The sequence below is a fragment of the Ciconia boyciana genome, unplaced genomic scaffold, assembly GCF_034638445.1.
Source record: "Ciconia boyciana unplaced genomic scaffold, ASM3463844v1 HiC_scaffold_38, whole genome shotgun sequence".
Lineage (NCBI taxonomy): Eukaryota > Metazoa > Chordata > Aves > Ciconiiformes > Ciconiidae > Ciconia > Ciconia boyciana.
Genome location: NW_027328406.1, coordinates 938,080 through 949,759, shown reverse-complemented (window position 1 = coordinate 949,759; position 11,680 = coordinate 938,080). Strand labels below are relative to the sequence as shown.

Sequence of the window (11,680 nt, the reverse complement as noted above, 5' to 3'; positions counted from 1 at the left end):
CGTGCACCAAAAATCCTCGTGGCCCCTTTGTTCGCAGGAGATTTTTGGACAAGAATTAGGTAGAAAATGGGTGGAAATGGGGTTTTTCACCAAAAATCTTTATGGTGCCTTTGTTCACTGCAGATTTTTGGACAAGGATTAGGTAGAAAATGGGTGGAAACGGGGTTTTTCACCAAAAATCCTCATGGCCCCTTTGTTCACTGCAGGTTTTTGGACAAGGATTAGGTAGAAAATGGGTGGAAATGGGGTTTTTTTTGGCTGGTGCATCAAAAATCGTCATGGTGCCTTGGTTCACTGCAGATTTTTGGAGAAGGATTTGGTAGAAAATGGGTGGAAAAGGGGTTTTTCACCAAAAAAAATTATGGTGCCTTTGTTCACAGCAGGTTTTTGGACAAGGATTAGGTAGAAAATGGGTGGAAACGGGGTTTTTCACCAAAAATCCTTATGGTCCCTTTGTTCACTGCAGATTTTTGGACAAGAATTAGGTAGAAAATGGGCGGAAACGGGGTTTTTCACCAAAAATCCTCATGGTCCCTTTGTTCACTGCAGATTTTTGGAGAAGGATTGGGTAGAAAATGGGTGGAAATGGGGTTTTTTGGCTGCACGCAACAAAAATCCTCATGGTCGGTTTCTTCACAGCAGGTTTTTGGAAAGAATTAGGTAGAAAATGGGTGGAAACGGGGTTTTTCACCAAAAAACCTTATGGTGCCTTTGTTCACTGCAGGTTTTTGGACAAGGATTAGGTAGAAAATGGGTGGAAACGGGGTTTTTCACCAAAAATCCTCATGGTTGGTTTCTTCACAGCAGGTTTTTGGAAAGAATTAGATAGAAAATGGGTGGAAATGGGGTTTTTCACCAAAAATCCTCATGGTCCCTTTGTTCGCAGGAGATTTTTGGACAAGGATTTGGTAGAAAATGGGTGGAAATGGGGTTTTTCACCAAAAATCCTCATGGTCCCTTTGTTCACTGCAGATTTTTGGACAAGAATTAGGTAGAAAATGGGTGGAAATGGGGTTTTTCACCAAAAATCCTCATGGCCCCTTTGTTCACTGCAGATTTTTGGACAAGGATTTGGTAGAAAATGGGTGGAAACGGGGTTTTTTGGCTGCGTGCACCAAAAATCCTCGTGGCCTTTTTGTTCGCAGCAGATTGTCGGACAAGGATTGGGTAGAAAATGGGCGAAAATGGGGTTTTTCACCAAAAATCCTCGTGGCCCCTTGGTTTGCAGCAGGTTTTTGAACAAGATTTGGGTCCAAAATGGGCGGAAATGGGTTTTTTTTGCTGCACGCACCAAAAATCCTCATGATCCCTTTGCTTGCAGAAGGTTTTTGCAGAAGAATTGGGTGAAAAATGGGTGGAAATGGGGCTTTTTGCTGCACGCACGACAAAAACCTGCATCATTTTGCTTTGCGGGAAGGTTTTGGCCAAGGACTGGGTAGAAAATGGGTGGAAAATGGGTAAAAATTGGGGTTTTTTGCTGCACGCACCAAAAATCCTCGTGATCCCTTTGCTTGCAGAAGGTTTTTGCAGAAGAATTGGGTGAAAAATGGGTGGAAACGGGGTTTTTGCTGCACGGACAAAAAAATCCTGCACCCTCTTGCTTTGCAGCAAGGTTTTGGCCAAGGATTGGGTGGAAAATGGGTGGAAAATGGGTAAAAACTGGTAAAAACGGGGTTTTTTTGCTGCACGCACCAAAAATCCTCGTGATCCCTTTGCTTGCAGAAGGTTTTTGCAGAAGGATTGGGTGAAAAATGGGTGGAAACGGGGTTTTTGCTGCACACACGACAAAAACCTGCACCCTCTTGCTTTGCAGCAAGGTTTTGGCCAAGGATTGGGTGGAAAATGGGTGGAAAATGGGTAAAAACTGGTAAAAATGGGGGGGTTTTGCTGCACACACCAAAAATCCTCCTGGCCCTTTTGCTTACAGAAGGTTTTGGAGAAGGATTGGGTGAAAAATGGGTGGAAACGGGGCTTTTTGCTGCACGCACGAAAAAGTCCTGCATCATTTTGCTTTGCGGGAAGGTTTTGGCCAAGGATTGGGTAGAAAATGGGTGGAAAATGGGTAAAAATTGGGTTTTTTTGCTGCACGCACCAAAAATCCTCGTGATCCTTTTGCTTGCAGAAGGTTTTTGCAGAAGAATTGGGTGAAAAATGGGTGGAAACGGGGCTTTTTGCTGCATGGACAAAAAAATCCTGCACCCTCTTGCTTTGCAGCAAGGTTTTGGCCAAGGATTGGGTGGAAAATGGGTGGAAAATGGGTAAAAATTGGGGTTTTTTGCTACATGCACCAAAAATCCTCGTGATCCCTTTGCTTGCAGAAGGTTTTTGCAGAAGAATTGGGTGAAAAATGGGTGGAAATGGGGCTTTTTGCTGCACGCACGACAAAAACCTGCATCATTTTGCTTTGCGGGAAGGTTTTGGCCAAGGACTGGGTAGAAAATGGGTGGAAAATGGGTAAAAATTGGGGTTTTTTGCTGCACGCACCAAAAATCCTCGTGATCCCTTTGCTTGCAGAAGGTTTTTGCAGAAGGATTGGGTGAAAAATGGGTGGAAACGGGGTTTTTGCTGCACGGACAAAAAAATCCTGCACCCTCTTGCTTTGCAGCAAGGTTTTGGCCAAGGATTGGGTGGAAAATGGGTGGAAAATGGGTAAAAACTGGTAAAAACGGGGGTTTTTTGCTGCACGCACCAAAAATCCTCGTGATCCCTTTGCTTGCAGAAGGTTTTTGCAGAAGAATTGGGTGAAAAATGGGTGGAAACGGGGCTTTTTGCTGCACACACGACAAAAACCTGCATCATTTTGCTTTGCAGCAAGGTTTTGGCCAAGGATTGGGTAGAAAATGGGTGGAAAATGGGTAAAAACTGGTAAAAATGGGGGGGTTTTGCTGCACGCACCAAAAATCCTCCTGGCCCTTTTGCTTACAGAAGGTTTTGGAGAAGGATTGGGTGAAAAATGGGTGGAAACGGGGCTTTTTGCTGCACGCACGACAAAAACCTGCATCGTTTTGCTTTGCGGGAAGGTTTTGGCCAAGGATTGGGTAGAAAATGGGTGGAAAATGGGTAAAAACTGGGTTTTTTTGCTACATGCACCAAAATTCCTCGTGATCCCTTTGCTTGCACGGGTGCTTTTCGGAGCCGGGCCGTCAAGGGGGTCTCCACCGCCCACCCCCACCACTGAAGCTCCCCCTCCCCCCCCCCAGATTGCCTCCTGGTGATGGTGGGCGAGGAGACGCAACCCGAGGTGGAGGAAGACGCCACCGACCTCTGGACGGCCGTGACCTTCGTCATCCTCTTCCTCTTCAGCCTCTGCTACAGCACCGGCGTCACCCTCTTCAAGGTAACCGTGCGCACAAGCGACTCGTCGCTGAGTAATTAAGGTCGATTAATTAAGTCTCGGTGTCTCTCCCAGGTCCTGTGACTGCTGCAGAAGGGTGAAGACCCCGGTCCTCGGTTGTCCCTGCCCTTCCCCCCACGGCCGAGCGGTGCCTGGGGGGATTTTGTGGCTTTTTGTGAAAATTCAAGGAATAAAAAGAACCTCAGCCCGTTTCCATCGGCTGGAAAAAAACCCCATTTTCCCTTGAAATCAGCCCGTTTTGCATCGGTGCCTCGCGCCCCGATTCCCATCAAACTCCCCAAAACCCCATTTTCCCTTGAAATGAGCCCATTTTGCATCGGTGCCTCGCGCCCCGATTCCCGTCAAGCTCCTAAAACCCCATTTTCCCTTGAAATGAGCCCATTTCGCATCGGTGCCTCGCGCCCCGATTCGCACCAAACTGCCCAAACCCCATTTTCCCTTGAAATGAGCCCATTTTACATCGGTGCCTCGCACCCCGATTCCCATCAAACTCCCCAAAACCCCATTTTCCCTTGAAATGAGCCCATTTCGCATCGGTGCCTTGCGCCCCGATTCCCGTCAAGCTCCCCAAACCCCATTTTCCCTTGAAATGAGCCCATTTCGCATCGGTGCCTCGCGCCCCGATTCCCATCAAGCTCCCAAAACCCCATTTTCCCTTGAAATGAGCCCATTTCGCATCGGTGCCTCGCGCCCCGATTCCCGTCAAGCTCCTAAAACCCCATTTTCCCTTGAAATGAGCCCATTTCGCATCGGTGCGTTGCGCCCCGATTCCCATCAAACTCCCCAAAACCCCATTTTCCCTTGAAATGAGCCCATTTTGCATCGGTGCCTCGCGCCCCGATTCCCATCAAACTCCCCAAAACCCCATTTTCCCTTGAAATGAGCCCATTTCGCATCGGTGCCTCGCGCCCCGATTCCCGTCAAGCTCCTAAAACCCCATTTTCCCTTGAAATGAGCCCATTTTGCATCGGTGCCTCGCGCCCCGATTCCCATCAAGCTCCCAAAACCCCATTTTCCCTTGAAATGAGCCCATTTTACATCGGTGCCTCGCGCCCCGATTCCCGTCAAGCTCCCCAAAACCCCATTTTCCCTTGAAATGAGCCCATTTTACATCGGTGCCTCGCGCCCCGATTCCCGTCAAACTCCCCAAACCCCATTTTCCCTTGAAATGAGCCCATTTTACATCGGTGCCTCACGCCCCGATTCCCATCAAGCTGCAAAAAAACCTCATTTTTTTTTTTCCTGAAATGAGCCCGTTTTGTACTGGTGCATCACCCCAAATTCCCATCAAGCTTCCAAAAAACCTCATTTAACCCCATTTTCCCCCAAAACCCTTCACCTCCACGCAGCGACTACGTGCCGGAGGACCCGATATTTCACCTTTTGCCCCCCCCCCCCAAAAAAAAAAACCCCAAAATTCTGTTTACTGTAGAACCTCGTTTCATTTCTCCTCTCTCCTTTCGGTTGGGGGTTTTTTTGGGGCTATTTGAGTCATTTTCGGAGCAGACGCCAGTTAAAATCGGAGGGGGGCGGGCGCTGGTTCCCCCCAGCATCGCGCCCAAGCTCGACCGCGAACATCTGGATTGGGGGGGGGGAGGAACCAGATGTGTCCTGTTTACCGAAGCCGCGTTTCTCCCTTTGAGTCATCGCCGGGAGAGGAAAAAACAGGGGGGGGAGGGTAAAAATAGGCGCCACGAGGCACCCCCTAAATAGCCATTTTCCACCCCAAAATGCCCAGCTCCTTTCCCGTGAGAAAAAAACGAGGTGGAAATGAGGAAAAAACGGGCGGTTTATTGGCGATTCGACCCCCCCCGCTGCGTGGAGATGAGGAATTTGTGAATAAAGTTGGGCGTTGAGGGCTTTTTTGGGGGTTTTTCTCCCCGTTTCGCGGTTCTCCGGCGTTTCTTCCGCCCTGGTGGATGCCGTGGGTGAAGGCGATGGCGAGGGGCGGAGGGGGGTGGGGTGGTTATTTCACCTGTGGGGGAGGAAAGGGGTGGTGAGGGGGAGGGGGGTGGGTGGGGATGGGGTGCTCGGGGTGGCAGTGGGGGAAGGCGAGGCCAGGCCAGGCCAGGCCAGGCAAGCCATGGCCGGGCAAGGCAACCGGTGGCCAAGCAAGGCAACTCACGGCCAGACAAGGCAACCCAAGGATGGGTAAGGCAACTGGTGGCCAGGCAAGGCAACCGGTGGCCAGGCAAGGCAACTCACGGCCGGGCAAGGCAACCCAAGGATGGGCAGGGCAACCCAAGGATGGGCAAGGCAACCGGTGGCCAGGCAAGGCAACCGGTGGCCAAGCAAGGCAACTCACGGCTGGGAAAGGCAACCCAAGGCTGGGGAGGGCAACCCATGGCCAAGCAAGGCAAAAGGTGGCCAGGCAAGGCAACCCGTGGCCAAGCAAGGTAACCCATGGCCGGGCAAGGCAACCCATGGCCGGGCAAGGCAACCCAAGGATGGGCAAGGCAACCGGTGGCCAGGCAAGGCAACCAGTGGCCAAGCAAGGCAACTCATGGCTGGGAAAGGCAACCCAAGGCTGGGGAGGGCAACCCATGGCCAAGCAAGGCAAAAGGTGGCCAGGCAAGGCAACCTGTGGCCAAGCAAGGCAACCCAAGGATGGGTAAGGCAACTGGTGGCCAGGCAAGGCAACCAGTGGCCAAGCAAGACAACTCACGGCCGGACAAGGCAACCCAAGGATGAGGAGGGCAACCCATGGCCAAGCAAGGCAACCCGTGGCCGGGCAAGGCAAGCCAAAGCCAGGCAAGGCAACCCAAGGCCGGGCAAGGCAACCCATGGCCAAGCAAGGCAAAAGGTGGCCAGGCAAGGCAACCCATAGCCGGGCAAGGCAACCTGTGGCCGGGCAAGGCAACCCACGGCCAAGTAACACAAGCCGTGGCCAGGCGAGGCAACCCATGGCTGGGCAAGGCAACCCGTGGCCAAGCAAGGCAACCCGTGGCCAAGCAAGGCAACCCGTAGCCGGGCAAGTCAACCCGTGGCCAAGCAGGGCAACCCAAGGACGGCCAAGGCAACCCGAGGCCGGGCAACCCAAGCCGTGGCCGCGCAAGGCAACCGCCGGTTACCTTGATGAAGGTGACGAAGCCGCTGTAGAAGATCAGGAGGAGGAAGAGCACCACGAAGGTGGAGATGGTGGTCCAGGCGCTCCCGTCCTCCTCCGGCTCGAGGTCATCGCCCTCGCCCAACAAACCGCACGGCACGAAGTGCAGCCTGGCGCAATCCCAGGGGTCTGCGGGAAGGAGGGGGGACCCGTCACGCCGCGCCGCCCTAATGAACCCTTCCTTAACGAACCCGCCGCTCGTTCGCAGCCCTACCGGTGTGGGCGTCAACGGTCTTCTCCGCCAGCTCGCCGGAGGAGATGTGGGTGGCCAAGCAGCTGTAGGAGGTGCCCCCCACCCACTCGTCCCACGGCACGTCCATGGTGACGACCAGGGAGCACCGTTGGGCTTCGTCGTCGCAACTGGGCGCCTCGGCGGCCGGCCCTTCGTTAGCGCCCCGCCGCCACCGCACGGCGATCTCCGGCGGGTAGAAGTCCTTCACGAGGCAGAAGAGGGTGAAGTCGTGGCCGGCGCACGCCTCGGCGAGTGACGACGGCAGGACCTGGATGCTGGGTGGCTTCAGGGGACCTGCGGCACGGGGGAGGACTGAGCGCCACCGCTCGCGCGGCTCAGGCCGTTGCGTGGCGGTGCAAGGCTCGCCGTGGCGGTGCGGGGCACGCCGCGGCGGTACAAAGCTCGCCGTGGCGGTGCAAGGCTTGTCATGGCGTTGCAAGGCTCACCGTGGTGGCGCAAAGCTCGCCATGGCGAAGCAAAGCTCGCCGTGGCGGTGCAAGGCTCGCCGTGGCATCGCAAGGCTCACCTTAGTGTTGCAAAGAATGCCGTGGCGGTGCAAGGGTCACCGTGGCGGTGCAAGGGTCACCGTGGCGGTGCAAGGCTCGCCATGGTGGTGCAAAGCTCGCCGTGGCGGTGCAAAGCTCGCCGTGGCATCACAAGGCTCATCGCGGTGTTGCAAAGAACGTCGTGGCGGTGCAAAGCTTGCTGTGGTGGTGCAAAGCTCGCCGTGGCGGTGCAAGGTTCACCGTGGTGTTGCAAAGCTCGCCGTGGCGAAGCAAAGCTTGCCGTGGCATTGCAAGGCTTGTCATGGCGTTGCAAGGCTCGCCGTGGCGGTGCAAGGCTCGCCGTGGCATCGCAAGGCTCATCGTGGTGTTGCAAAGAACGCCATGGTGGTGCAAAGCTCGCCGTGGCGGTGCAAAGCTCGCCGTGGCGGTGCAAGGCTCGCCGTGGCGGTGCAAAGCTCGCCGTGGCATCGCAAGGCTCATCGCGGTGTTGCAAAGCTCGCCGTGGCGGTGCAAAGCTCGCCGTGGCGGTGCAAAGCTCACCGTGGCGAAGCAAAGCTCGCCGTGGTGGTGCAAGGCTCACCGTGGCAGTGCAAGGCTCGCCGTGGTGTTGCAAAGAACGTCGTGGCGGCGCAAAGCTCGCCGTGGCGTTGCAAGGGTCACCGTGGCGGTGCAAAGCTCACTGTGGCGGTGCAAGGCATGTCGTGGTGGTGCAAGGCTCGCCATGGCGATGCAAAGCTCACCGTGGCGGTGCAAAGCTCGCCGCGGCGTTGCAAGGCTCGCCGCCGTGTTGCAAGGCATGCCGTGACGGTGCAAGGCTTGCTGCAGCGTTGTCGCTTTGCAGAGCAGTTTTGCAGCCGCGCAAGGGTTTTTGCAGCCGCGTTGCAACACATTTTTGCAGCCGCGCAAGGATTTTGGCAGCCTTGCCAGGATTTTTTGCCGCGTCGCAAACCTTTTTTGCCGCCTTGCAAGGATTTTTTGCACCTTGCAAGGATTTTTGCAGCCTTGCAAGGATTTTTGCAGCATTACAAGGCTTTTTTGCCACGTTGCAAAGCCTTTTTTGCAGATTTCAATTATTTTTTGCCGCCTTGCAAAGCTTTTTTGCTGCCTTGCAAGGATTTTTTGCACCTTGCAAGGATTTTTGCAACCTTGCAAAGCTTTTTTGCCTCCTTGCAAGGATTTTTTACCACCTTGCAAAGCTTTTTTGCTGCGTTGCAAAGCTTTTGTGCAGCCTTACAAATATTTTTTCAGCCTTGCAGGATTTTTGCAGCCTTCCAAGGATTTTTGCAGCCTTGCAAGGATTTTTTGCAGCCTTCCAAGGATTTTTTGCCATGTTGCAACACATTTTTGCAACCTTCCAAGGATTTTTGCAGCCTTGCCAGGCTTTTTTGCCTCCTTGCAAGGATTTTTTGCAGCCGCACAAGGATTTTTGCAGCCTTACAAGGCTTTTTTGCCACGTTGCAAAGCCTTTTTTGCAGATTTCAATTATTTTTTGCCGCCTTGCAAGGATTTTTTGCACCTTGCAAGGATTTTTGCAGCCTTGCCAGGCTTTTTTGCCACGTTGCAAAGCTTTTTTTGCAGATTTCAAGTATTTTTTGCCGCCTTGCAAACCTTTTTTGCAGCCTTGCAAGGATTTTTTGCAGCCGCACAAGGATTTTTGCAGCATTACAAGGCTTTTTTGCCACGTTGCAAAGCCTTTTTTGCAGATTTCAATTATTTTTTGCCGCCTTGCAAAGCTTTTTTGCTGCCTTGCAAGGATTTTTTGCACCTTGCAAGGATTTTTGCAGCCTTGCCAGGCTTTTTTGCCTCCTTGCAAGGATTTTTTGCAGCCTTGCCAGGCTTTTTTGCCACGTTGCAAAGCCTTTTTTGCAGATTTCAATTATTTTTTGCCGCCTTGCAAAGCTTTTTTGCTGCCTTGCAAGGATTTTTTGCACCTTGCAAGGATTTTTGCAGCCTTGCCAGGCTTTTTTGCCGCCTCGCAACGCATTTTTGCAGCCTTGCAAGGATTTTTGGAGCCTTGCAAGGATTTTTGCAACCTTGCAAAGCTTTTTTGCCTCCTTGCAAGGATTTTTTACCACCTTGCAAAGCTTTTTTGCTGCGTTGCAAAGCTTTTGTGCAGCCTTACAAATATTTTTTCAGCCTTGCAGGATTTTTGCAGCCTTCCAAGGATTTTTGCAGCCTTGCAAGGATTTTTTGCCATGTTGCAACACATTTTTGCAACCTTCCAAGGATTTTTGCAGCCTTGCCAGGCTTTTTTGCCTCCTTGCAAGGATTTTTTGCAGCCGCACAAGGATTTTTGCAGCCTTACAAGGCTTTTTTGCCACGTTGCAAAGCCTTTTTTGCAGATTTCAATTATTTTTTGCCGCCTTGCAAGGATTTTTTGCACCTTGCAAGGATTTTTGCAGCCTTGCCAGGCTTTTTTGCCTCCTTGCAAACCTTTTTTGCAGCCTTGCAAGGATTTTTTGCAGCCTTGCAAGGATTTTTGCAGCATTACAAGGCTTTTTTGCCACGTTGCAAAGCCTTTTTTGCAGATTTCAATTATTTTTTGCCGCCTTGCAAAGCTTTTTTGCTGCCTTGCAAGGATTTTTTGCACCTTGCAAGGATTTTTGCAACCTTGCAAAGCTTTTTTGCCGCCTCGCAACGCATTTTTGCAGCCTTGCAAGGATTTTTGGAGCCTTGCAAGGATTTTTTGCCACGTTGCAAAGCCTTTTTTGCAGATTTCAATTATTTTTTGCCACCTTGCAAGGATTTTTTGCACCTTGCAAGGATTTTTGCAGCCTTGCCAGGCTTTTTTGCCTCCTTGCAAACCTATTTTGCCGCCTTGCAAGGATTTTTGCAGCATTACAAGGCTTTTTTGCCATGTTGCAAAGCCTTTTTTGCAGATTTCAATTATTTTTTGCCACCTTGCAAGGATTTTTTGCACCTTGCAAGGATTTTTGCAGCCTTGCCAGGCTTTTTTGCCGCCTCGCAACGCATTTTTGCAGCCTTGCAAGGATTTTTGGAGCCTTGCAAGGATTTTTTGCCAAGTTGCAATACATTTTTGGTGCGTTGCAAAGCTTTTTTGCACCTTGCAACGATTTTTGCAGCCTTGCCAGGCTTTTTTGCCTCCTTGCAAGGATTTTTTGCAGCCGCACAAGGATTTTTGCAGCATTACAAGGCTTTTTTGCCATGTTGCAAAGCCTTTTTTGCAGATTTCAATTATTTTTTGCCGCCTTGCAAGGATTTTTTGCACCTTGCAAGGATTTTTGCAGCCTTGCCAGGCTTTTTTGCCTCCTTGCAAACCTTTTTTGCAGCCTTGCAAGGATTTTTTGCAGCCTTACAAGGCTTTTTTGCCACGTTGCAAAGCTTTTTTTGCAGATTTCAATTATTTTTTGCCGCCTTGCAAAGCTTTTTTGCTGCCTTGCAAGGATTTTTTGCACCTTGCAAGGATTTTTGCAGCCTTGCCAGGCTTTTTTGCCTCCTTGCAAGGATTTTTTGCAGCCGCACAAGGATTTTTGCAGCATTACAAGGCTTTTTTGCCACGTTGCAAAGCCTTTTTTGCAGATTTCAATTATTTTTTTGCCACCTTGCAAGGATTTTTTGCACCTTGCAAGGATTTTTGCAGCCTTGCCAGGCTTTTTTGCCGCGTTGCAAAGCTTTTTTGCCGCCTTGCAAGGATTTTTTGCTGCCTTGCAAGACATTTTTGCAGCCTCACAAAGATTTTTGCAGCCTTGCCAGGATTTTTGCAGCTTTGCCAGGCTTTTTTGCCACGTTGCCACACATTTTTGCAACCTTCCAAGGATTTTTGCAGCCTTGCAAGGATTTTTTTGCCGCGTTGCAACACATTTTTGCAACCTTGCAAGGATTTTTGCAGCCTTGCAGGATTTTTGCAGCCTTGCAAGGATTTTTTTCCCCACGTTGCAACACATTTTTGCAACCTTGCAAGGATTTTTGCAGCCTTGCAAAGCTTTTTTGCCGCATTGCAACACATTTTTGCAGCCTTGCAAGGAATTTTGCAGCCTTTCAAGGATTTTTTGCCACGTCGCAACGCATTTTTGCAGCCTTCCAAGGATTTTTGCAGCCTTGCAGGAGTTTTTCAGCCTTGCAGGATTTTTGCAGCCTTGCAAAGCTTTTTTGCCGCATTGCAACACATTTTTTGCAGCCTTCCAAGGATTTTTGCAGCCTTCCAAGGATTTTTGCAGCCTTGCCAGGCTTTTTTGCCTCCTTGCAAACCTTTTTTGCCGCCTTTCAAGGATTTTTGCAGCATTACAAGGCTTTTTTGCCACGTTGCAAAGCCTTTTTTGCAGATTTCAATTATTTTTTGCCGCCTTGCAACGATTTTTTGCACCTTGCAAGGATTTTTGCAGCCTTACAAGGCTTTTTTGCCACGTTGCAAAGCTTTTTTTGCAGATTTCAATTATTTTTTGCCACCTTGCAAAGCTTTTTTGCCGCCTTGCAAGGATTTTTGCAGCGTTCCAAGGATTTTTTGCCACGTTGCAACACAT

General features: G+C 50.9%; 1 gene segment (V, D, J or C); it reads right to left on the bottom strand.

Moving 5' to 3' along the window:
• Positions 1-11,680, bottom strand: part of LOC140645783 (immunoglobulin gamma-1 heavy chain-like) — a 143,377-nt gene that overhangs the window by 40,615 nt on the left and 91,082 nt on the right.